The 27,773-nt window shown below is 40.2% G+C and overlaps 1 long non-coding RNA gene across 1 annotated transcript; it reads right to left on the minus strand.

Annotated features, from left to right (window-relative positions):
* Positions 1–2,754: 2,754 nt before the first annotated feature.
* Positions 2,755–27,489, minus strand: LOC116992981. The gene is made up of 3 exons (XR_004417144.1): positions 27,311–27,489; positions 26,889–26,992; positions 2,755–2,815 (listed from the first exon to the last, which is right to left on the minus strand). It is a non-coding gene; the product is annotated as an uncharacterized LOC116992981 (long non-coding RNA).
* Positions 27,490–27,773: the final 284 nt, after the last annotated feature.

The following is a 27,773-nucleotide window of genomic DNA, read 5'->3' on the forward strand; positions in this document are numbered from 1 at the left end:
CACTATTGATGTATTGATATAATTAAACACGTCTGCTGAAATGTCACCGCCGCTGCCCAGCGCTCTGATGGACGGCTCTGGCTGGGGGATGTTCAGCAGCAGCACAGACAAATTGTTGGGATGCTGTGGTCTCCACTCATGTCCCCTTGGCTCACAAGTGATGGAAAGCTACTGAAGGCAAGGAGGGCTGGTGAGTGTTATGTAAATAATTAGTCTTGCTCTCTAATTGTCCCAACTGTCTCTGATACAGAGTGGTTTCACAAGAACTTTCTCCACAACTCCCAATTTTTGGTATGTTCTGCTGCCTGCACTTGGTTTTTTGGCCCTGATTAAGCAATGCACATGGGTTCCTTTCAGAAAATGGCTGACAAACAACATTCTTGTCCTTGTCTCTTTGTTTTAATTTGTATTTTATTTATTTGCTGAAGGTACCTGCTCACTGACACTCAAAAGATCTCTTACTCCTCAAAGACTATAATGGGATTTCTTCCTCAACTTGAATTGCACGTTGCTTTGCTGTTCTGGCATGGGAGGGCTGACAAAAACTGGCTCATGATTTCTAATAAGAATGTCCTACCAAATACCAGAAAGTACACAAAGCTCAATATTAATTTTGGGAAAAGTAGGTCATGAATCTCTCCTCTCGACATGCTGCAGATCTATCTTAAAAGGTAAAAAATGGGAGGGAAAAAAAATGGACAAAAAAAGAACCCTTAGCTCTTAGCCTGGCAAGAAATGCTTCAGGAAATTAAAATCTTGTAACTGCTGCTGCTTGTCAAAGACTTCATGAAAAAGAAATGGAAGACAATCACCAAAAGAAACTTGAGATGAGTTGTGGAACCTATTTCTCCTTTTCTTTTTCCTTTCCTCTTCAAGGGAATTGCTTTCACCAAGCAGTGCAAAATATTAGGGCACATGCAGACAGCATTCTCCTGGAATTTGTGACAAACTGCTGCTGAGCAGTGTTAGATTCCACTCTTATGTGCAAGAACTGGTTTGGGAGATAGTTTCTAATATTGCTGGCCAATATTGCAAAAAAAGAATGAGCCATTTCAGCTGTCAGTCTCATTAATTATTACACTTTCTAGTATTACTGTTATTTGTTGAGGCTACCCCATTTTTTTCCTAAGGTTTTATTTTTAAGAAATGTAACCTCTTGCCCAGACCCACAAACCTCAGGATGACACAAGTGCAGATTTTTCTTCCCTCAAAAGCAGTATATTATTTAAGTTTTGATCTGCTGTAGTTCTGGGTGAAATATTCTGTCTTTCATTTAAGAAAACCCAGAGGTGCAAGTGGAGTTCCTCCCACTACTACTTCCACTTTATGGCAGTGATTCTTAGGGGCTTCCCAGCCAAGATGAATGACCTATTGTGACAGACATCATCAAACATATAGTGAGAGACTGTGTCTCCCACAAAGGTTATTTTCTAGATTGAGAAGATGCATAAAGGGCAGCCAAAGGAAAGTATTGTTAACTATATTTCACAAATAAGGAAATGAGACAGAAATCTTAAAGCCTAAATCTTTGCATTGAAATCACTGGGAGCATCGTGGATTATTACTTAAATAAAGCAACATAACCTCTATCACAAAGGAAGCTTTGGCAAAGAACTGAACAGAGATATTGCAGAACATGTGCCAGAGGTCAAGAGTCTAGCTTTCTTTTAGAGGAAGGAAAGATAAAAAGAAGTAAAAATTTCTGTCTGTAGGATATTGTGCTGACACAGACAAGTAAGCAATTAGAAGGATTAAAGTATACAGTTGTTCTAGAAAGATACTTGGCAGAAGACCTTTTCTGTCAAGCTTTGATGAGGCATCTGTCCAAGTAGGCAGAAAATTAATTTCTTGTTTGTCTTGGAGTTTTTTAGCCTGTCCTGGACCTTATAAGAATCAGTGGTGCTGTGGAAGAGCAGACTGGAAGTGCTGGCAGGTTTGCTTCCAAGCCCATTCACAGGAAGGCTGAAGTAGGGAGGGACCTCCAGAACTCATCTGGTCCAACCACACAGCTCAAGCAGTCTTGTAGCTCCAGTTGCCCAGAGGGCTTTTGAGTATCTCCAAGGAGAGAGATTCCACAGTCTCTCTGCACAGCCTGTGCCAGTGCTTGGTCATCCTCACGGGCAAAAAGTGTTTCCTGATGTCCAGAGGGAATATTTTTCAGTTTGTGCCCATCACCTCTTGTCCTGTCACTGGGCACCACCAAAAATAGCCTGGCTCTGTCCTCTTTGCTTGAAAATATTAAATATGTGCATCTTTACACACATATACAGCTGTTTGGAAAAGCCCAGGCTCATCTTTTTTCTCCCCCATTTGTTTGTTTTGAGTTTATTAAATTATTTTGGAGTGGTATCACTTTTTGCAGTGAGAAAGAGGTTTTCTGGGCCCATCTCCCAAAGCACTTCACTACAATTTTAGGTAACCAAATAGATTAATCTTTAAATGCTACATTCTGTTAAAAATCTGGCTACAGTTCTGTTGTATGAATTACTCCTACAAATATATTCCAGATTGAGAGCAGATTAGAGCACGTAGAATGCAATGACATGCAAGTTATAGTGGAACATTTAAGGCAGACAATGCCAGTTTCTCAAACTTGAAGGAAAACAGACCATTAAAAAAATTATTCCATGGGATTATCCGGTGATCTGCCTCTCCTCTTTCAATTTAATGTTCTTCTTTTAAATAGCTTTAGTAAATTTACATTTGATGAGTATCAGCTGTTCTGTTATTACCTTTACCAGGATTTGATTATCTCCCACAACACTTTTCCAGTCCAGATGTTTTTTCCATTCCACAGTTAAAATGTCTTGGACATCTGGAATCAAAATGGCATAAGAAACAGAAAACATACAAATAAAACACATAATTGCTGAAACTTTGAACTAGAATTTATTTCATAGAGATTTTTGTTTGTTTGTTTGTTTGTTGTTGTTGTTAGATTGTAATGAGGAAATGAAATCTGAAATACTGAGGAAATCCTGCATGGAAGAAATGAAAAATGACATTTTCTTGAACAATATATGATTACAACTAGATCCAGTAAAACTACATACTGTTGCTACACAGTGTCTGTGAATACAGTGACAAATCCAAGAATATACTTGGCTTCTTGCTGTATCAGTATGTAACTCTGGTTTATGCCCACTGCTGTCTTTTCAGATAATTATAACCACTGACCATGACCAGGGTCTAAATGAAGTCTGAATCCTCCTCTGAGTACAACATTCATCTCCTGTATGAGGCAGTGAGTGAAACACAAGTTTACTGCATGTGAGGCTCTGTTCAGATCTTTAGATCTTTAAAGCAAGAACCGGCAAATTAAGCTGAGGGTTTGTTTATTGCAAACAGGTTGTATACCTTAACTCTTCCCAAAGGATTGCCTAAATACAGATCCTAAAAAACAGATACACGCTCAGACACAGACACAGACACTTGACTAGACTAGAGCTAAACAACTTATAGCATAGTATAAAGAAAGAAATAGCCATAAAGCAAAGCATGAATAAACCCTCTTTCATAATAACTATGGTATTTACACATGGCTTATAGGTAAGCATGAATGGCCTTTACTTCTTTACCTCTTTTTTTTTTTTCCCTGTGGCTTTTTTTACTTTTTCTGGTGATGTTCGAGGAACATAACTTTGATCCACTGGTATGTAACATAAATTACTCTTTGCTTAGTTACTTGAGACACAAGGGGCAGACAGAAGCTAGATTGAAAGCCATCTGTTTTGGAAGGAGTGCAGAAGATGGACCAGAGAATATGAGGACTGTAATAGAAATAGGAATTATAGACATATTAAGTGAGTAGAAATGAAATTGGTATGTCCAAGCAACCATAAGGAATAAAGATAAATCATTTTTTCATAATGGACCAAAATCTAGATAACAGCCAGTGCTGGTGTCACAGGTTGTGGAAGGGAAAAAGGAAACTCAGCACCTCCAACCTCCAACTTTTCGATCCAATCTTGATTTGTTCAGTATTCATAGACCTAAGCTGCAGAATGTTTACAAAGATTGAAACAATTCTTGTTCAAAAAATTATTGCACTGTGAATTCATGAAGGGTTGTCTTATAACTCAGAGATGGAAATTTCAGCAGCAAGACAATGCCCACATCATCATTGCAGTACTCATCTACTGTGTGATACAGTTATTTGCAATCTTCGTATTCTCTTTAGGTTATTTGGGTCATAGGTTCACAGGATGTTATATAACCTAGAGCTTTTTTTTATACACCTTTCTGCTCACCTTTAATTCCCAATAGGAAATGACTATCATCCCTGTGGCAAACTCAGTGAAGTTTATATCGAAAAAGAATATGAGAAAAATCCTTAACACTTAGCTTCCTGCAAACCTCTCCAGCAGCTGAAGAAAAGAAGCCAGCATCCCACAACCAGAGTTTTGCACAGATCACCTACATGTGCTAACATAGGCTTCAGATTGGAAAAGAGCAAAGATATGCAAGGCTGCAAAACATTAGGATGCAGGGAGAATGCACATATGTGCTTTTGTGAGTCCCTGCAGGGTATCGACATTTAGATAAAAGAGAATGTATTTAGGAGAATTAATTATTTCTCACAAGGCAAAAGAAAGAATTTCAGGCACCTCATAGGAAAGAGTGACTTGTACATGAAAGAAGGTGAGGAAGTTTGCAACAAGGCAGCTCAAGATAAAGGATGAGGAACTAGGGGACTCTAGCCCACATTTTTTGTGCCTCTAACATTGCATTGCTCCTTCCAAAAACCAAATTATGGTGCAGGACGGAGCTCACCTTTGTGGCTTAAGTTTGAAAGCACAAGAACATTAGGACATTGAAGAAAATACTGATGTTTTAGCTGCCCTTTTACTTCCTCTGAAACGGAACAGGAACCATTCTTTCACTCAGAAGACAAGTCCTTGAGGTTTTTTTCTGTGACATCAGAGATCAGAAATCACTATTGGATTACTATACTTTCAGCACCTGTTTCTGTGTTTCAGGGAAGCTCAGTTAGACAATTCCTTTATCCATTTATTTCTTTTTATTTGTAGCTGGTGTTTCCTGTTGCCTGAAGTAGAGCTCTTACCCATCAATTCATCCCTTTGTTATTATTTGTGAACATAAGAAAGAATAATTGATAGTATTGGTGTATAATTCTACATGTAACAATTTCCTGAGGGTTAAAGGCTTTTCTGTCTCATGTTCTAGAGATCAAAGAAAAAGAAAAATTCCATAAGCTCAGGTCATAATTGAAAACACACTACTTTCAATATAGCTTTTAGCACACAGAGGAATGAACGTCTTTAATTCAGGTGAACCCAGTCCTGCAGTCCCCCTTTTTCACTGTTACTGTCCGTTAGCCACCAATTTGAAAACAGCAGAGAAATGATTTGATTTCATAACCAAATAGTTGAGCAGGAACCATTTCCTCCAGCACAGCTTTTACATTTATATTTAAATGAACTGCCTGTGGCTGGGAAGTTCTGCCTCATTTAGAGACAGGAGTTTAAAAGACCTACTGTGAGATACGGGGCAAGGCAGAATTAAGAGATCTGGTTGAATTTGGCATGTCTCAGAACTGAAAGAAAATCTACCACTTGTGCATGTGTGCTGAGGTTGAGTTCAGAGAAAGGAGGCACCAGGGTTAGTCTGGTGTTGTGCACAGAGCTTGGCCACCACAGAGCTGCCTGCAGCTGGCCCAGGGCTGGGGGACAGCCACGATAGGACTTGCTTTTATGTAACCTGCTGTGGCTCTAAGAAATACTCACTGCAAACATGGCCTGTGGGAAACTTTGGAGAGCAAAGGGAAATAGCTGAGAGCTCATCCAGCAAGTAAGGGACAGATGAACTAACTTTGGATTCAAAGTGGTGGGCTGGAGACCTGTCCCTTCTACTTCCTCTACAAAGATATAGTTAGCAAAGAGCTGTTAGCTTAAACACCAATTCAGTAACATTCGTGTGTTGTGCTTGGCCCTTCCACAGACAAACTGCTTTACAAACAGGGGATAATTATTATTTATAACACACTTCTCAGGGGAGACAATGACAATCTTTCCTCTCTTTACAGTGAAGGAAACTCAGGTATTCTGACAGTCCCTGCCAGAATACTAACTTGAGAGAAAGAAGATGAGCTAGCAGTGATCATGGCCCTACCAACCTGTGAATGACAGTGACCTCCTGCCAGGCAGGACCTGATGTGTAGCTTCAGTCCTGCTCTTTTCCCACAGGGATGCTGGTGCTCTCAGTACATGACAAGGCACTGTCATTTCACAGGAGGTAGAATGACAATATATAACTAAAGAGTAATGCAGGGAGGAAAGGTCAGGATGGGCAGAAACCCTCTGGAGAAGTCTTTCAATAACCCACTCTTTCTTTGTGTGTGCTTCGTCTCCAGGTGTTAAAACAAGGAGGTTTCTGCTCATACCTTGTATTCACTCCTTGCATCAGGTCTCTGGTTCCCCAGCCAATTTTCCCAGTCAAGTGTTAGGAAAAGTACTGAGCTCTGAGCACTCCTGCTGCAGACTAAATGCAGTTATTCTGCACTGGCAGGCGGCTGCTCACGCTGAGCCCTGCAGGGGAATGGGTTGCATGTGCACCAAGAGGTGCAGAGAAAGAAAATGCCAAGGGAAATTTAATTGAGTGGGGAAAATATTGCCTTCCTGCCTGCTTCTGAATGTCTTCCTGCTCTATTTTATTGGTGAAGAGAAAAAGTTAGCTGAATGAGTGTGAAAGTTTTCAAGGAACTGGAACAAAAGGCAGGCAAAAACTGAGTGGTCAACAAACTTTGGGCTATGAATTGAAAGGGGAATGAGGGATAGATCCCTCCAAGATAAAATCTCTCTTGCTGCTAATTTTATGTGTCAAAATGGACAGAAAGCTTAGAGCACAATGCAACTGGCTCCCTTAGAGAAGTAATACCTACTGGCATCTAAGTGGGAAGGAAGGCAGGAGCAATGACAGAGTTTGCTGATGGGGTTTCATGCCTGCCACTGCATTTATCAGCCCTCCAGGAAATCTTCACCCTGGTGTTTCATACTCCTAGAAGTTCTGAGACAGTGGTTATGGAAAAAGGAAGCTGGACTTACTATTTTCTTTACTGCTTTTTCCTCTTTGTAGTCAAAAATCTTCATTTAAAATGAAAACCATATATATACGCTTTATTTTATGTATGTATTTCTAAACATATATGGTTTTAATTATATATATAGGAAAAAGAAATACAAGGAGAAGGACAGAAACAATGTTAAAATAAATTTAACAGAAAATACACTGTGTTCTGTAAGATGCAATTCAGAAATTATAAATTGCTTATAGTTATCTTCTCCTCTGCTCTTCTTACCTCTTTATTCCTGAATTTCTATTAATTTCTGCACATCATCAGTGACTAACTATTATTGGCACTGCTATTTGCATTACCTACCTCCAGATAGCTCAGGGCAACATACATCTCTTTTTACTCATACTGATGTAATACAACTTCAAAAGAATACAATTACAACAGTTACCAATGGCTGAACTGCAGAAGATCAGAGACAAGTTTTCATTTTCTTCCATTAAAATGTCATTAAAGTTTGTTATTTTCTATGTAACATTCACCCTAGGCAAGGTCTAAGCAGAGAGCCTAGACTCTTATTTAAGAATTTTCCCCTTAGCCAGTAGAGTACGTATTACAGGACATATTTTTCCTGATGCTGGCTGTGCAAATTTATTTTGGTGGAATTTAACAACAGTGCCAATTGATAAACAAAATAGATAAGCAGCAAGGCCTTGACCTTTGAAAATATATTTCAAACTTCAAACAAATCACTTGCCAATTTATTTGGAGCAAATTTCTTTCATGTCCTAGTGAGTCTGTCCCTTTAACTTTAGTCTGTCAGCCCCTGAGGACAAACTTGAGCATGCATGTCATTACAGCTATTCTTCTGCAGAATAGGTTGACTCCATTTAAAACGTTCATTACTGTAATGGTGCTCCAGGAGAAGTGATTTGCAATGAAAGACTTGGGAGATTGTCTAGCAACTGAAAAGGCAAAAGGAAGTATATTCTGAAGATGGTGTATTTTGTCCTCGGCTTCATTCCTTCCCTTCCCTATCTTTTGAACCTGAAAGGGAGATGAGTCAGAGTGGTGCTGAGGATGTCCAAGGTGCCCCATACTAAAACAAGTGCCCCATTCATATGGGTGTCTGTTTATATTGAAGGGAACACTAATTCCATCACCATTCATTAACCATCAGAAATTCAACTGGTGGGAGAGGTGCTAACAAAGGGACACCGTGCCTGCCACATCCAAGGAGCTGCTAGTCAGTGCTGAGGGCACACTGTCTCTTACAGCCAGCATCAGTGTCATTTCTGTGGAAAGTTGATTAAATCTGGGATGCTAAAGCTAGCAATGTGTTTTTCAGATGGCATCTGGTGGCACAGTGTAATAGACTATATTATTTGCTACATCATTGCTCATGAAATATTGTTAGCAGGGTGCAGATCATTCGTCCATTAACACCCTGTGAAGTCACCTTGAATCCTATGTTTCCAGAACAGTGGAAAAGACTTCTATTTCACAGCTGAAAAATAAGCCATTTGGATGCTTTTAAAGTGTCTAGTACAGAATTTAGCTATTTCAACAATGCTCTCTTACCTATCACAATTTTTCAGCTTTAAGACATCATCTGTAAGAGATGCAAATATCACTCCAGTTGGTCTGAACAAGTGGGATGCCAGAAGTGAATATGATCCTTTGTCTCTAAGGAGACATTTTAAAATGTATGCACCATACATAGATTTTTATATATATTATATCAATCTATTGTCTATTTAATCATGCTGGGATGTGGAAGAAAATGTTTAATTCTCATTATTTGGTGCAGCTCCAAGACACCAATCACATGCATATCACTATCTATACCAGAGAAACAAATCCTTTAAATTGCTCAGTTGCTAAAGGAATCCATTCAGAGAATTTTCCTACCCATCCAGTTTGGAAACTAGTGGCCAGGTAGACTGACAGCTTTGAACTCTGATGTCTCCTGTGAAAGTTCATGGACAAAATAACGATGATCTATTTGTCTAGTTTTGTATGGAATTGCAATACTATTTCCTCCTGTCCCTGTCTCCTACCAGAAGAACATTTATACAGTCTTATATTGAATTCTGACTTGCCCTTGCCAGTGATGGCCAGAGTTAAATTAGGGTAGTTCACATTTCTCTGAGCTACTGTGTGTATCTGCTGTAAATGCAGTAAGATGGTGCTGCTCTGGTTTAGAGAGGTTTCCCTTGCAATTAAAAACTTAATTTTTAGAGTCTGAAAAATTAATGTTGTCAGAAACTGATGGTCCTCTAGGGGTGAGTGCACTAGAACTGAGTTGACAGTGATGTCTAATTTCCAGGAGAGAAGTAACCCCACAATGATTTTACTGCTCTGCACTGCTCTATGTTTCACTAAGAACTAGAGACACAAGGTCAAATAAAAAAGAGTCAAATACTGAACAGAGGATAAAAAAGGAAGGGGTTTCTTTGAGCAGAACTACAGGAAACCTTGGAAGCCTTCCCTTTATACTGAAAAAATGTTCATAGTTTTTGAAGTTCAAACAATGTCAAGGATCAAGCCTGAACTTTGATATCAACTGTGGGACACAGTGAGTAAAAATAATGTCCATTACTCCAGATTTTTCTATAATTTCTGTTCATTTTTCATCAGCTGATCTTTTTGTGACCTTTTTTCTTGATAGCAATTACCAGGTGAAACCCTTGGGACAGCCTGCATAAGCCACACAACTAATACCTGCCTGTCTGATGCCACTCTTTCAATGGATGGAAGCACTGAGGGCTAGGACCAGCCTCGTATGCTTTGCAAAGCATTCACTGAGGAATAAAAGGTGAGACTGGGAAGAGTCAGGGCTTCTGCCGTCAAAAGAGTGGCCACATGAAAACACAAAGTGTTATCAGCAGTCTGGAATACATGGTCTAGCAGCAGAAGAAAAGACTAAAAGAAAGAAAGTGGTACAATTTAATTGATTACAGCAGTGGGAAGATGTCACAGTTAGCCTTCACATATGTAAAAAGCTACCACAAGTGGGACTAAGATGAGACATTATGGGTTTAAACTAGAGCAAGGGAGGTTAATAAAGAAAATGAGAGCATTGGAATGTAAACACTAGAGACACACTTGAATGACTTTCTCGGGAAAACCGAGGACTCTGTGTGAAAACTGTTTATAAATGACAAGTTATGCCAACATCTGTTAGAAGTTTGATCCTGGTGAGCTTGTGAGAAGGGCCAGATGACTGCTTTTAGATCTTGTTTATTGCCCTTTATTACTTCTTTATTGCCCTTGGACAATTCCTTGCTAGATTACCCACTACACATTCCTTGAAAGTTTGGTTAAGTTAGCTTACTTTTTCCTCTCTCTAGATGTTCTAGCTAAAGCAACATATGTGGAACCTACCATTACCTTTTGTTCCCACATTTTTCTGCTGAGGAGAGCTGATTGCATCCTCTGCCTCTTTTAGTGCTACCAGAAAATGGGGAGCATAGAAAGATATTTGAGGAGAGGCTCAGGTGGCTGAATGAGAGTATTTGGTCCCATGTTACACTGGGGATCTGTTTCTGGAGCATTCTGCCTTGAGCTGCCACTGCAGAAGGGCACAGGTCATATCTGTGTGCCCTGAATCAGTACTCACCCACTTAAGGGCACCCTATGCCTCCACCCTATACATGGGAATTCTACACTTAGCTTTTGGGTAACTGCAAGTTATAGTTTAAAAATCTGTTTCTCTAGAGCAACAGCTACTGTCCTACACATGTTCTGACGTTATAGATGGTGAGACAGCCCTGATTCACCACACTGCACAATATTGTGCAGAGCAGGCAAAAAGTAACACCTGGTCAGGTCAAAAATGGAACATGCTGAATGCTTCTCTCTGTAGATGCAAAATAAAACCCCATAGGAAACCAGATCTAAACATTTTTGCTATTCATATTCCCTCCTCCGGGCAGCATATTCCTTTGTTTGCACATATTAGCTACTGATCTGATAAATAATCCTGCTGAAATCAGTAAGATTATTACAATTAATTCATTTGGAGTCCTAATTACTGTGACTGAGTTAGACACACTCACTTTAGTAAGTGCAGGACAGAGTTTCTCTCTGCCTTTGCACAGGTGCTCTATCAGGAGGATTTTGCAGAAGCAGGGCTGGTGCTTGCAGGTTTTCTTATTTGATATCAGAATGAAATGTGATGCTTCCATTTTCTGTGTCTTCATGAGGTTATTTTTGGTAACATCCTAAATTACCTATTAATTTGCTTTATCTATTTTTGATTTGAGGCTCTATTTGTCTAAATATTCCAAATAGAATGAGTCATGAGTACCTGAGTTTAATGCTTTCCATTATATGAGCTGCAGATCTATGTAATTATTTAGTTATACAAGAAAAAGAAATATTCTGCACTGTGTGTAGTGATGCAAAGCCACTGAAACATTTTTGGTATTGCCTTCAATGGAAGCATGATTAAAATTCTTGTAAGTGTTCATTAAAACCTCAAAATACCTGTTGAAGTCTGTGATAATTAGTTCAATTAAAATGGCATTCTGAAAACCAACTGCAGTAATGACAGCCTGGCACTCAGTGATTTTGTGTCTCCAAACTTTACTCAATTTGCATGCTAAAAGCAGAGGCTGTAGTCCTCCCTTCCTTAGGGATAGTTGTGAATATAAGCTAATGAGCAATCCCCAGCACTAGCAGGGTTCACAGCTCCAGTAAATATACTGAGATAGATTTGTGGGATGGATTTGTGAGCACCGGCAGGTAGAGCTGGGGGAGCTGTGCCAGCCACCTCCTTCTCTAACCCATCAGCCTCCAAAGGGAACTGCTGAGACTCCAAAGGGAACTGCACAGGAAGCAGCTCCCACACAGCCAGGCTTGGAGGGAGTGATGCTGCCAAACCCCAGCGCTGGCTGCACTGTGTTGCTGCCCAGTTTAGCCCCTGCTGCTTAAAAGAACAGAACCAACTTGCCCAGCTCATGAAGAGGGACTTGCTTAAGGCAGAAGGCATTATTCCACCAGATTTCCCTGGCATTTCTGGCTCAGTGAATGCTGAAGTGGTGTTGCTGCAGGAGGAATCTCTGAAGGTATCTGATTACTGTGAGCTGGGAATGCAGCAGAGTAGAAATTTATCATCTTTGCTACTGCTCTCAAAAAGGAGCGGGCTGAACAGACCCAGAGCACAGATTTTCAGCTGCCAAAGGCCAGGATTAACAGCAGCTAGGCTCTGCCTTTACAGGATGGCTCTGTGCAATCCAGCCCTCCCCACCCCCCAAAAAGGATTTTTCCAGTAATAAAACAACTGTCAATAGAAGCTGTTGTTCTCTCATTTGCTCCAATGGACGTGGTACATTTTCCTTATTTAGCTGTGCTTTTACTCTACTTTCTCCTGATTATCAACTTTAATGGATTGGTGACTAGCTTCAGAAAAATCCTATCTGGTTTTGTTGAAGCTTTTGCCCTAAAAAGAATTTTCAAGCCTGATGTGAAATCTGTGCAAAAGTGAAACATCTTGTGTTTGAATCAGAGAAACTCATTTAAGTCTGCCAAGTTTTGCTGTGCAAAATTGGATTATTCCATACCTAATGTGCAGTCAAAATTCACAGTTGGAACACACAGAGGCATAGCCAAAGTATGCAATAAAAAGAGTTGTGAGTCTTCTATATGCTAAAATGAAACAACATTTTGGATACTCTAGTCTAACATTGGAGCATTTAGCAATCATTGCACATAGTGGTCTGTTATACCCTAATGTGGTTGATTTTCAAGGCACATAATTTAGGGTTTGGTGGTTTTTTTTAGTCTAGGAGCTTGTTACAAGACTTATAAATATTCTGTGTTTCTAGTTCATGTTTCAGCCACTTTTCTTCTGGCTTCTACAAAACTGTACTTCTAAAAGATCTCTGAAAAACAGAGCTTTGATTAGCTGATGCTCTTAGTGTTTGAAAGGGTTAATAATTAATTTGCTTCTCAGCTAAGCTGTCTCTTTTCAGCTTGCTGCCAAAGCAAAAATAGGAAGTTCAAGTTTAGAGATGTGCAATTTAGGAAAGAATGGGTCTTTAAAATTAATTGGAAACATACACCTTTTGTCACTATCAACTTGCAAAAATGAGAATAATTTTGCATACTGGGACCAGAAAGATCAATCTCTTCTTAATGGGACCAAAAAAATATCTGAGAACAAGCAAAACCAGAGGGACAAGTGTAAAGATTGTTGGGATGGTGGAGAAGTTGGTGCTGCCAAAGACTTCTCTGACAATGTGCTATCCCATAGATCATTGTGATGCTGAGAGGAAAGAAGGAAATAAGCCCAGGAAAGATAAAGGTGGAATTAAGACTAGAAGGCTGAATGTGAAGAACATGCATCAGATTGCAACTACAGATAAGCTGTAATAAATCCAAAGGTGGGCAGCTTTAAGGGAAACTGTTCTATCATTATTTTTTGATTTCCTTTCTGTAAAGTCTCATTTGCTGAAAGTTCTTAAGCAGGACTAGCACTAATATCAGTCCATTAGTAACTCCCAAACCACTGAAATATTTCTTTGCTGCATTGCATGTAAATGATGGAGAAACAGTTCAGTACTCCATGTGCATAAGTGGTTCTCCTAACACCAAACCCTTGACTTCAGGGAATGAAATTAACTTCCTTATAATGTTTGACACTCATTGTTTTTCATTTAGTTTCTGTATTTTTTTCCTTCTGATCTTTTTAAAATTATGATGTATTCTGAGTTCTGCAGGACCATAATTCACATCTCTCTCTTTTTAAAATGGTCTGCATTTTTCAACACCATCACCTCGGCGCTTTCAAACTTCAAAATAAAAATCAGAGCTCATACTTCTCGGAGTGCCTTATTTGGAGATTTATTGTCCTTGTTTCTGGTCTCTGGTCACCTGCTGCTGACTGTAAATCACAACTACTTTATTTTGGTGTTCCAGAGGAACCTGCAGGTATTGTCTCCCTTCAGGTACACTACTCACTTCCCCTTTGCTGGCACCTTTCTGATCATCCACGTTAAAATTCAAAGCATGCACAGGGCAAAGTCATGGAGCTTTAATCTTGGTCGGAAGTTAGTCCTGGATCCATCACAACTGACACTTGAGGTAATTTGACATTGAAAAAGGAGTTATCCTAGTCCCCAATTCTCATAGCAGCGCTGAAGCTGAGCAGTAAATAATGAACTGTACCATCTAATTGAATTAGGCATTAGTGCTCCAGGAGCACTTCTTGAGAATAAGCATATGAAACCATCAGTGAACAGTGACGAACAGCCCAGAATTGAGTTTCAAGCTGGACAGCATTGATGTTTCAGCTGGGCTCCTCAGGAAATACTCGGCCTTCTTGTAGATCCTGCTTGACCTAGACAGTGCTCAAACTTCTCTTAATTACTTCAGCTTACAGCTACTTAATATGTTTAATTACTAATCAACTAGACACCTCCTGGATGCTGCTCCCTGTGACTTAAAAAAAAATAATTAAATAAAGAAAGCATAATTCAATAACTGCTAAATAATCTTTTATAATGTTACTACAACAGTTTCTTTGTAAGTTACTAATCACAATTATGCAAATGTTAATTGAGGTTATTACTGCTCAGTTTCTATTGACTGGGGAAAAACTAATTCCTAGGCATAACAAGCTGTATCATGTTGCCTTAGAAAAATTTTAAGTCTCTACACCTATGGAAATAAGAACCTTATGGGAATAAGACCCTTGTGGTACATTATAGTCATTGTACAGAAGACATACATTTTGTGGAGAACTGTCCTTCTGTACCATTTCCCTTCCCTATTTATATCCTTTCATTTCACCTCCTAGCAAGGAGTAGGATCTTTCCAAATAACAATAATGCAGTAATGGGGTAGGGAGGATGAAAAGAGTGGAGGAGATAAGAGGTTCCATCTGGGCTGAGCAGTGGGTGTTATACAAGGTAAGTGCAGCCCTGCTTTAGCAGCTTCCCTGCTTCAGGAGACAGGTTGTAACAAGCTGAATAGCACGTTCCTCTTTCATATTTCTGAGGGTGCTTCCCAAATCGTCCCCTTATGCTGAACTGTTCCTCATTTTGCTAGGTTTGATGCCACTTTTAAATGCTGAAAGGTATAAAAGGGTTGTGCATAGTAAGGAGCTATGAAACCCAATAAGATCACCAAAAATAGGGAGAGACTAATACATCACACAGTGTGCAGTTTCCACAGGTCAGAAAAAAGAGAGCAAAAAATGCTGATGCTTTACAAACAGTGGCAGAGAAATATTTGTAGGACTAGTAAAGAAAAAAGGTGGAGTAATACAAGTGGAAGGAGAAAGGTACAAAAATGTCATTTAATTCCTTTCCTCAGTGGCACACACTGTCATCTTGTTGGAGACTTCAGACTGCTCGAGTCGCCCAGCAAGTGGATAAAAAATGTCTTAAAATTTCAGCAGCAGGTTGAGGAGGGTAAAATGAACTGTTAAGGTCCTGGAAAGTTCATGGCCATGCTCACTTGCAAGCATGAGCCATTTGTCAGCATTACTGGGAGGTAAGCAGAAGCACCAAGCAAAGCCTACAATTAAGGCCAGAGTGAAATGCTGCAGCTCGTGGCCCTCCTGAGAGAGACTGATTTCAGAGGCAGCAAGGGCAGGCACATCTAATGTCCTTTGCTGTGTGCTTGCTGGCATCACTCAGCTCCTCTCTGTGCTGCTGCAGAGGTTTCTCCTAGGACACCCTCCTGCTTTGCATCAGGGCACGTGTCAGGCTCAGCACAGGCACTGGAATCACCTCCTGTGCACAGAGCAGGTGCTGCCCACACTGACCTGAACATGGCTGGGTTGAACTTAGGCTTTCTAATTGAGGCCTTTGGATGTGCTGCTGGGACAGTCATGCCAAAAAATAGGCAGCCATTGATGGAGGTTCAGCAGAACAACAGCTTGCTGTCAAGGATGATGCCAGATGCCTTGAGGACTATGTGGAGTCAGACTGAGCCATGGGCAGGTTCAGACACCAAAAAAGAGTGGTGTGTTGGGGTGAGGTTTTCTCCTCTTTAAACCTACATTTGCCAGCTGAGTAAATACTCATCACTCAAGTGAGATCTTGTTTTCCCTTGCAGGCAGATCTCATTGCAATCTCCATGTGTCACAGCAAAGCTCCCTCTTGTCTGGCTTTGGGAAATGAGAGGCAGAGCTAGGGCAAGTAACCTGTACTTCTCCCAGTCATGTGCTCTGGACACATCTGACAGCAACTGCTCCCTTCAGAGGATTAGACTGATGCTCCTGCAAGTGGGAACCAAATCCTGTCTGTATGCCACCCACAGTGACAGAGGCGAGCCCTTCTTCCCTCCCTTCCTCCCTTTTCTACCACTCACCCCTTTCTGCTTTATCTGTAAATGTCTCAGTGAAAGAGCAGAAACCCTTTCCAGGGTTTTCACAGTGATGCCAGAGCATTTTTGTGGTAATACAGAAAATACCAAATAAAGAGGCAGAAACAGATTCATGGCCTGTGTCTCGCAGTAGTGATTCAGTACCTTAATCAAGGGCTATGGCCTGAGCTGCAAACTGTCATAATTTAAATCAGGTCTGTTGCTACCATTGTCCTTTGGATGAGACTGCCCTTCCCAGGGACAAATGTAGTCATTTTCTCTGAGTTCCAGACATTCCTTCTTGGCTTAGCTTTGGAAGTTATGTACATGGGCTCACATCTTTAATAAATATGTTAATTTAACCTCAACTCAGTCAAACCCCTAAGTTTTGGGGTGTCTGTAGATTCTGTTAGCTACTGAATGTATTTTAAAAGCATGTGGGAAATATCAAAATCTATTGATCCCTTAGGACATTCAATTTGCCTAATTTGTCAAAACAAAATGCACATATAAACACACCTCATGAAGTGAATATCTAAGACAGTTGCAACCAGGGAAGCTCCAGTTTCTATTTCTACTGAGTAAATGCTGCAATTTCTTTTGAAGAGCCTGGTGATATGAAATAATGAACCACTAAGCTTTGCACTAAATTGACTATCCATTTTTGTCTTGCTGGTTAATGTTGCCTTCTGTGATTATCTAGTTTCATAGTCTCATTTTGGCCAAAACAGGATAATTTTAGCACAAACCATAGCATCTCTATTCATCAAAGGCCAGAGATTTTAATTGTGGCTGGTCAGTGGCAATTAATTCTGAGAAGGGGAAGACCAGCTCCATGTGTGCTGCATCAGTGTTCTCCTCTAACACCTTAGCGGCAGTTCTAATTTCCCACTCAATCCATTCACAGAAAGAGCTCTTATTCCTGCCTCCTGACCTTTTTAGTCCCTTTTCTCCCCTTAGCCCCTCAGTTTACACTAACTACAAGTGAGAAAGCGCCTCAGTCAGAGCCAATAAAGCTGTTGTAGGAAGCAGAGAGCAGCATGAGGCTGACAGGAAGCACAGCACTCTTCTGCAAACCCACACCCAGGTAACTCAGCTCTGAGTTGCAGTGACCATGACAGAGGATCAAGGACAGCTTCTTTGGCTTGCTCAACATTCAGAAGATCAAAATGCTGATATTTTACCACTTTATGTTTGTAGTTACTTCAGCCCAGCTGTGTAAGACACCTGCCTCAGAAAAAGAAGGACAAGGTTTCTTTTCAACTTTTTAGGACTGGCATGTATGTAGCTTTTTTTTTCTTGTGCAAGCAAGAGAATCTGGTAACATCCCGAGACAATGCTATTCAGGGACTAATATAAGTTAACAACCTGGGTAGAGAGCTCTTATTATTATGTTTTAGATTAGTGCCATGACATGGGCTACCTGGCAACTTTCAAATCTTGGCCTGTTAAATTTCCAGAGCATGTTTAATATAAGTAATCAATTAATGAATAACATAAAAGTTCTATATTTTGAGCATAACCTTTTGTAATCTATCATTTACTAATAACTAATAGGAAACAGTTCATTGTGATGAGATCCAAAGTGCTGCAACCTGATCAGTCCTCTTGATTGCTTAGTATTTTAATGCAGACACATTAGTCTTCCCCTGAAGAAAGCAGTCCAAAAGATGATAAAAGGTATGGAAAAAATTGAATAGGAAAGAAAAATAAAAAGACCCCAATTACACAGATATTTCCACAGCAGTAGGAATTAACAACAACAACCAAAAATCTTCAAGCAACAATTCCCATATGAAACTGACTTTACAGAAGCTAAATCCCAAAATTCCTTCCAAGAGACACTGCCCAGCGCTGCATCAGGAATCATAAAGTGACACCTATTTTAATCCACATAGTAAAAAGCCAGCAGACTTGGCAGACACCACTGTGTTCCCAATACACTGTCTAGAACTTCATGACTCAACTTGGGGTGTAAGATTCAGCTCCTGAAGCAGGAGCTCAGACCTCTGTTTTCAGCTGGAAGCTGCCAGCACAGTTGTGGTGACAGAGAGCTGAACTGCATTTTCCACACTGGCAAGTTAAAAGAAAAAAACACTGTTCAAGAGCAAATTCAATACAGCAGGAAAGGAAAAACTAGATCTTTATAACCAGTTTCCCGCTGCTCATATTACAAAACCAGTGAAAAGCCATTTTCCAAATGTAACTGCAGACCTGAGTGTTTTGTCTTTGATCAAGTCCCAGCACACACTGGCTGTAAGCCTGACCTTGAGCTGGGTCCTGTGGTGAGTGAAGCTAAAGCAGGGCTGGAGCAGAGTGACAGGTGAGCTGTGTCAGGTCTGTCCCCTGTGCTTTTCTCTCCATCTCTTGCAGACAGCTGGTGCATGGTCCCCTGGCAGTGCCCCTGAGCACCCTTGTGAGCAGGGGACTGCCCTCTGTCATGTCATCACTTTTACCTATAGAGGAAAAATCTCTTACAGACATTCTCCCCTGCAAACAGAAACACTGTAGGGAGAAAGAGAATCTTTTCACTTCCAGTCTGAAGGGAAGAAAAGTCCAAGATGAACTTTGCTATGTGGAATGGATGCTGGATTAAGCAAACATGCAGCTGGAGAGCAGTTGTGACTGAGCTGGCTCCTTGAGACAGCTCTGACAGGGTCACAGGAGATAGGGTGACTGATCAGAGAGGTGAGGTTTGGTTAAGGTTATTCAGGAGGTCAGTGGCTCTGCCAGAAACGGGATTTAACTTTGCCTTTCTCCTGTTTAACAATGTTGATTTTTCAACTAAATCCCTCTGCCCATTCCACAAATAAACCCTGTCTTTTCCTCTGCCTTGTATGCACTCCTGCCTGCTCCTACTTAAAAATCAAACCAGATGATTCAGAAGACCACGAATAAGAGAAGGTAAATTAATGGCCCTCAAAGAATAAGAAGTGTGTGCACAGAGCATTCATATGAGCAAGAGGAGTAAAGCAGCACAGAATTTGTAAAAGAGAGATTTCTGTCTTGAATATTCGTGAGCAACGTCTCTAAGAGCGTGATTCTTGGATCTACTATTGTCTCTTTCTATTTTTAACTTGTTCCTCCCTTTTCACCTCTAGTCTTCATCAACCTTTTACTTTTGCCCAATCAAAATGGTTTTGTGTAACTTCTTTGATTGAAGTCTTGGGGGAAATGAATAAAACACTTTGTGGGATCAAGCGTCGTGTCCTTCCTATTATCTGATTTATGAACAAAACTCCACAATTTCATACCCATCCTTGTACTTTCTACCTCATCTCTGACCTCTTCTCCTTGCCCACCTTGCAGAGCATGTGTTTCCATCACATGTATTCACAGTGAGGTGTGCAATGATGCCCCACAGCACATCAGTGTTCCTGGAGCAGAGCTGCAATGCCTACTATAACTGCAGCACTACCACAGAACACAGCTCTTCTTTTACCTAAGACTCCCAGGGGGAACTGTCAGTTGCCAAGGATCTTCCTGAAAGAAAGAGGAGCAGAGAGAAACCTGATTGACTTTTAATCGGATAGCATATGGTGCTGAGGAGAACAAAGAGGCCATATTGACATTTACCAAATTAAATGGTTAAGTAGGCTGGAACAGGCCTGATGCTGATGGCAGACCTACAGCAACAGCCCACTGGGCACTGCTGCTTGCAAAACATGTGCTGAAGTTTGGACACTCCTTGCATCAGTGGTGCGAGGGAAAATGAAAGGATAGCAGATGGCAGATTGGCAGTTTGTAGGGAGATACAGCCTGGCTTGTCTTACTATTTTGCCACGGCTAAATCAATATTTTATTCCCTTGTTCCCAGGCTGAAAGTGGCCTGGCTTGTTTGGTGTGTCATAAAAAGAGCTGCTGTACAGATTTCAGCTGTCGGACTGCTAAGTGGGCTCTGGTCAGCAGCAGGCACTGCCTTCGTTAGACTTCGTTACTTGGGAGAGGAGCTGTCAACAGCTGTACCCAACTGCAAATCTTCTGTATCAGCACTTTGGAAAGCATTCTGAAACAATTTCAACAGAAACACCAGCAGAAGGAGAGAAAAGCAGTTTCTTTTTTCCATCAGTTTGGCTTTTGGAAGACAGGCGACCATGCCAGCAGCTGAGATGGCTTTACTGCTCGGTAGGACGGGCCAGCTACAGATAGATGGCATAAGTTTCCTCTAGCTCTTCTATCCCACTCTCTATTCCTTTATGCTGAGCCTTTTAACTCCAATATTTGACTTTCTTTTAAGAAAGCAAAGTCTTCAATCCCACCATGCTCTGTTTCAACTTGCATGCTGCAAATTAGCTGAGAGTGCCCCTTCTCGGGGCCCCTGTGTGACCGTGCCTCAGTGTCACACACATGGCTTGTATTTATCTTCCTCTAACAGCTTCACCGTGCTCATCTTTCAAAGACTACAAACCTTCTGCAGGGCCAGTATGTCAGTACTGGGAGACCATTTCTTCAAATGATCCTTAGGGTTCATTAAGGCTTTACAGCTTGAAGCATAGCTGGAGGCTCTGTGCCAAAATTCAGACATTTGCCTTTCATTCCTCTGCCTGGTCCCAAGGCGTTCAAAGTTGTGGGTGAAATTACCCTGAAAATCTGAAGCCAGTCAGCAGCAAAAGGTAGATTAGATCACAAAACAAGCCTAAGCTATGAAAATACCAATTTTCTTTGCGTAGGAAAAATTCAGAATCAGGATGTGCAAGATGTTTTCAGGCATAACAACAGTTATTAGAATAACCGCCTGCATGCTGTACAGATAAAACATATTACTGTAATAAAAGTCAAGAAAAACGTAGCCATGTGAATGATGGTTTTGCTGGGTTTGCTGCTAACCTGAAGAATCTCACATTAATTTTTATTTGGGTTGTCCTAAACCAGAAATTATGACTACTTTCTTCAACAACCACAATCACCAACCTGGAAATATACTCTTGGGTTGAATAAAACATTGTTTTTTACTTACAGCATTGTTTCTTTAGAAGTGGTACTTCAGTTTACTGTTGTTGATATGTTCCCTCTTCTTTTGGTTTCAAACAAATAGATCCATTACAGAAAAAAAGCCTTTTTAAAAAAAGAAATCTTTGAACTGCTTAATTCTCCATCTATGTTTACATCCAAAACTGTTTTCTAACAGATTCAAATGCGTTTTGGCATCTACAAAATTGAATTTCCTGAACAATTTTGGATCACACCCCAGTTAACTTTCTCCCAAATCTGATCAAAATCTCTAACTAATGCTTACTCTTGGTAAAACAGGAGACAGCAAAGAAAACAGTGAGACAGCAAAGACCTAGGGGTGACAGCAAAGAAAGATTTTTGGATTTTGTATGATGTATCCTTAAATCAAAGAGTTGCTGCATGTTTGTGTTTCTTCCATTCACTCATTTGCTTTCTGTGTTTGAGATTAATATTACCTTTGTTCATTTTGAGGGGATGGGGGTGGATTTGTGACTCAGGACTCAAGCCTTTGGAGCATTAACTGTAAATTAAAACAGATGCTTCCCTGAAGATAACACAATCAAATCAATATGGAGCCAGAGGAGCCCCTCACATGATGAAAGCTGGTTTTAAAGTACTGTAAAGTGTTTTTGCTGTTCAGGCCATCAATTTCCTTTTCCTGCTCTGCTCTGATACAGGACAAGTTGAGGCCACTGACCCCTTTGCAGAGTCTAACACAGAAAGCTCCCCACGAGACCAGCAGTGTGGCCAAAGGAGGCAGATCAGTGGGGGTTTATGTGCTGTGTAGGACAAGGCTGAATTGTTTTAGCTGGGTTTTATTGTTTTGTGTTGCAAACTGCAGTCAGATTCTCATGTGCAAAGCTGGAACCAAGGCAAACACTGACAAGGGGGGACCTAGGGTGGCTCGCAGGTACCAGCAGTGTCAGAGGGGTCTGTTCCACACTTCCTGGAGCACCTGGAAAAGAAAAGCCACATTCTGCCTCTCTGCAGAGCCTTTTTTGTTTTGTTTTGGGTTTTTTTTGTTTTTTTTTTTTTGGTTTTTTTTGGTTTTTTTCATATCCTGTTTCAAAGAAATCAGGCTTTGTGCTGTGGCCACTGCAGAGCAGCAACCTCTTGGCACCTCAGGCTGCAGAACTGCAGGGACAGCTGCCCTTGAAAGCACAGGATCATGAATTCCAGAAGGGAGAAAGTTTCAGGCAGAAGTACCATTAATGCTTGCTCTTTGTCATGAGATTACAGGATAACTTCTAATGCATTTTTTATTCCTAAAGTAAATTCCTCACCTCATGTTTTCAGGGAAACTCTGCAAGATATCACTCCTGAAAGCTCAGGAACAAGGTAACAACAAAAAAATGAATTCTTTAGTTTTAAAAAAGTTCAACTCCCAACTTTTAAGGCAGTCTCATAACCACAGGGATCAAGATAGTACAGAAATGATCAGAGTGAAAATAGTTTCCTCTGTTTCAGCTTTCCTATCTATTTTTATCTCTTCCTGGTTTGACTTAATTATTTCTGTTTTCCCCCTTTCCTCTAACTAGCTAAGCATTGAATTCTTTTCCCCTGGGCTTAGCTCTTAGGTTTACAGGCTGGCTGTCTCTAGACTTTGTAGGTTGTTTATTCTTGACTTGGAAAGGACTTTTTCAATACCTTTATGAGTAAGCAAATAGTAAATTTTTTTTTAAAAAAATCTAACAACCAAACAACAAAGTTTGCTGCTGCTGAATGAAACATCTTATTTGTGCACATTCTGTAAAATCCTGCTTTTTAGAGTAATTAAAGTTTTTAGAGCATGATAGTTGTAAATAGACATTCTTACTGCTGCTAGAATTCATTGCAATTTTAATGCATTGTTGCAACTGCAGAACTAGGATCTATTTTAAAAATGACTAATTCAAAAATGTTCATCCTAATTTAAATTTTAAAAAATATATATTTTTAGTTGGAAAAAAGTCTATGGAACCACTTTTTAAAGGCTTTTTAAAATTTTCTTTCTTTCTTTCTTTTTCTTTTTTGCAAATGGATTCAAGTTTTCGATTCAAGATCTTAATTTGCCAAGCAACATTTTCGGGAAAAAAAATAGTATTTTCTGCTTCTCATTTTAGATTTTACTCCCTTTGCCTTCATGCTTGATTTAGTCATAATTGCATCTGGGTTTAAACAGTATGGAACTCTCATTATTACTGCAGAAGTTAGTTAACTCACTCAGCTACCTTTGAGTGTGGTCTATTCCAAAGGCATAGATTAAACATTATGTCTACAGCAACCCATATTGGCAGCTACCTCTCCAGCCTGGCACCCAACTCCATATCAATATATTTACAATCTGAGTCACGGAAGAAAAATATTGATGGAAGTCCAATTCTGCAATGTAAACATAAGGTGCTGTGCCCAGAGCTGCCACCTGCACAGAACATGCACAGCAGGGTGTATTCTCTTTAGCTAGCTGACACTGTAGTTAGTCTTTTGTATAGAAACAGAATGGGATTAAAATACCCCATAAAATAAGGATTCACGTTAGGAAGAAACATTGCCAAATGTTCATGCAATTTATGTGAGAGCTTTCTGGAGGCCGGAATGTGGGACAATCCTGTACTTTAGTGAACTGGATTGAAACAAAATAAAGGCTACACAACCTACAAACACTTTACTTGCAATCTTGGCTGTTCTTTACCTGGCAAATCCTAGATTTTTGCATTTTAACTAAGACTATCTGATAAGTTTTGATGTTTCAAACACTAGTGTCTCTTTGTTCCTAGGATACTGGAAACCATAACAGAATTGAAAAGTAATTTTACAAAGCTCTGAAAGCCAAAGAGCAGATCACATATTTTGCCTGAAGCTACAGAATCTATGTCCACAGCAAAGAAAAAGCAGAAAAGAGGAGATATTCTTAAGATCTTGCCAAATGAGGATGTACACTAACCTGAAGGATGCACAATGAATGTAGAAGGAAATGCAACAGAAGAGTCCGTGTTCAAGATGGGAATGGGTGGATCTTCTTTGAAGTGTCAGATAGTGCAATAATCTTTTTTTTTAGTATTATTAAAATTATTTACAAGCTATACTAATCATCACTCCTTACAAATAGTCTTCTAGGGTTTTTTTACTTAGTAAGCTATCATGCAGGTCTGAAAATTTCCTAGTAGAAGTGTGTGTTTGGGAAGAATCAGAGAGAGTGAAATAATAAATCATCTTCTAGATTTGTCTGGAAAGATGTTTCCATTTATGTGCTGTGTTGTGGAGACAGTGACAAAATGCTAGATGAAGATTCTCACATGCCTTCCAGGAGAATGAAAAGGGCTACACCTATACTGTACTTTGACAGCAAACATATGATACTTCAGGTTGAGGTCGCAGGAAATAGAATCTGTGTTGAGATCTCTGCTTATGATTTGTACTCCTCTCCTTCCTTGTTTGAACATGGGGCACACACAGATTGTCCTTCAGATGAGAAAGACAAGATCTGGCTTGACCCCCAGTACAAAGAGTTATATAACCCTCACAGCAGTGTGACTCATGAAAATAAACTCCCCTGGATCCCCATCTGCCATACATTATCCAGCAACAACTTGTCCTTGAAATGAACTGAGCAGAGGTTTCCATCTGGCCAGCGACCAATTAGTCAGTTTGCATGGTGACCTTTTGCCCTGTGATTGCTTTTAAATGAAGTCTCCAAAATCAGTATTGTTCTGGGTAGGAAACATCTGAAATCACTTTCCAAAGAGAGCTTGGCACCTCCCCACTATTATACCATTGTGCAATTTAAAATACATCATCTCACTTATTGTTCCATCTATTTGATCTGCAGCCCTGCTTTATCCATGGAGCCACTCCTCTGGAAACAAAGAGATGTCCCATTCCTTTTGAGGAAAAGGAACTGAAACTACTGTCCCCAGGAGTACTTCTCCTGGATCCAAATATCCAGCAACCTACAATGTACAGAGACAGCCTGCCACCATTTCTAAGAGGCAGGAAGGAAGAATCTCAAAAGTCAACTTTCTTACTTAATTTTGGACATGTATGGTAGATCAGAGTATATCAGTAAGATTATTGAACTTGCCATCCAGTCCTAAAGGTCATAGGAATAGCTTTATTTTTGCTTGAAGACCCAAGTCAAAATAAGCTGTATTGACTGCTTCTATTGTTAATATATGCAATATCTTGTTAATATAAGCATACACAATTTATTTCAAATGAGACTAGTTCTTAAAAGTGTGCTAATTTTTTTCAGCCTTACCCTCTGATAAAACAAGTAATAGGGTGAATAGTGTCTATCAATGCCTGCATTTGAAGACATTCAAATGGTTGTAAACTGGCATTAAAAGGAGCAAAGTTTGCTGAACACAGTTTGCAGTGTAGTATTTGGTAAGATGCTGTAAACTTTAACATAACTGTAATCTGTGAAGGTGATATCTTAGTTTTAGATCAGGTTTTTTATATTATGATGCTGCCTTACAAATTTACCTTTTGTTTAAAATATTAATCTTAGTTTCTTGTAAAATGATTTAATAATACATCATCCTAAACTAGCACCCACTCTCTGTCAGAAAAATCAAACATGTATCTTTTAAAGCACCAAGTAATGAGCCAATATTATAATTTCTAATCTCTTACAGACCAGAAATGGGAAAAACCTTAACCCCCATGATTAATTACTTGCAGTTCCTCTCCCTTTATTGCCACAGGATTGATTAGACTGCCTTTTTCTCCATTCTAAACTTTTCTATGATGGTGCAGAAGTATAACCTCGTGATCCACTCAGAATATTTCTGGCATAGGTCAGTGGAAGAGCACACCATCTTTCAGCATATCCAGCTGACTATTGTGTGTTGCACAAAGTTACTCTCCTAATTTGCCTGTAGAACATGTGTAGGAGTTAAATCTAATAAATCTGGAGGGTTCACACCACTGAACGTATCTTTTATAAGGTGCAGTTTACAAGAAGTCACACTGTAAATGAATTATGATGAAAAATTTCAGGAGTCATAACTTAGACATGTAGTGCAAGATGTCATGCAATGGCAGAAAACAGCTCACTCTCTTCAAGCAAAGTCTGTGGGGAAACACCTCAGGAGATATTTTCACCAACATATGGTACAGTTGGCTGATCAGACAGTGATGTCTTTATCTTTTGGCTTGGGTTCAGCTCTTCTGCCTTACCACAGCTTGTAATACCAGCTTAAGTTGCCAGTGAGTCACGTTTAGTGCTTACAAAATGCTTTGTCTGACTCTCAGATTCATGAAGTACAAACAGTTTATGGATTACCCTAACTAGTTTTTGAAATTTCTGCTCTGTGCTAGAGAAGGTAGGGAGTGATTAGCACCTCTTCTGGTATTTTGTGTCATAGAAGAATGGCTTCAACATGACAGGTTCTGTCATCTCTACATCTTTTGTGTGATACAACCATGGTGGAGCTGTCTGTCCATCTTTCGCACCAAAGAGTATTGACTGAGAGTGTGACCAAAGCTGGAGCCACCTGGAGCCCTATGTTCAAAGCTAGTGAAGACCTGGCAATGATTATGCACCTGGTTTGGCACTCAGGAGGGTGCTCACTCCTCCTGTTCTCCCTCTGGCAGATCTTACCTGCTCCCTCTATACTTCTCATTTGGCTGGGCTTCCAGCAAGTGCATGCATTCATACTGAAGCTCAAAACAGGAACCAAAGGGCTCTGTGGGATTCCATCAGTCCTAAAGGGTTTGAGACAGCAGCAGTGTCATGAACAGTGTCACAACCTCACTTTAACAGGGCAAAAAATATGATGAGGAATTGAGAGGAAAAGACAGGAATCACACAATCAGGTACAGCAACAACAGCAGTGGGGGAAATCAGAGCTAGAGGAAATGTGATGAGATCCTATGCTGAGGAAAAACAGAAATGAAAATATTGGTGGGAATAAATGAGAAGACCTAGAGAAAAGCAGAAGCATGAGGGAACAGAATGGATAACAGAGCCCAACAGAAAGGCCAAGAGTTATTGAAGCTAAGAACAAACAGCAGGATACTCACAGGAGGGTTCCCCTCTGCTAAGAAACTCTGTCCATCTCTGGCTCTGTTTTCCCAAAAGTGCTTGCCCAGTCTTCCTATGCTCCTTGCTGAAATTTCTGCCTCTCCACATCTGCTGTTTTTGCTCCAGGGAATTCTGTCAAGCGTTTCAAGTCTCCATCTGATGCTGTTCACTTCTGCCAAAACACTGTTTAGGAAAACCAATGTTTATGGCTGTACACACAATATAGGTAAACATGCAAGTCAGGCCATTAAAGAAGCTGCACAAAATGTTTTACAAGCTGCTGCACAAAGCTCATCAGCCATGCCATGGGCAAGAAGCAGTCTGCATTATCCCAGGGCTCACAGAGACCACTCTGCACCCAAAGATTTGGAGTGCAGGGCTGTTGCCCTATGTAAAGCTCCACACCACCCCTTGCACTCACTACATGGTGAGTACATCCAGCACATTTTTCCTTAGCTGAAA

The sequence above is a fragment of the Catharus ustulatus genome, chromosome 2 (genome assembly GCF_009819885.2).
Source record: "Catharus ustulatus isolate bCatUst1 chromosome 2, bCatUst1.pri.v2, whole genome shotgun sequence".
Classification (NCBI taxonomy): domain Eukaryota; kingdom Metazoa; phylum Chordata; class Aves; order Passeriformes; family Turdidae; genus Catharus; species Catharus ustulatus.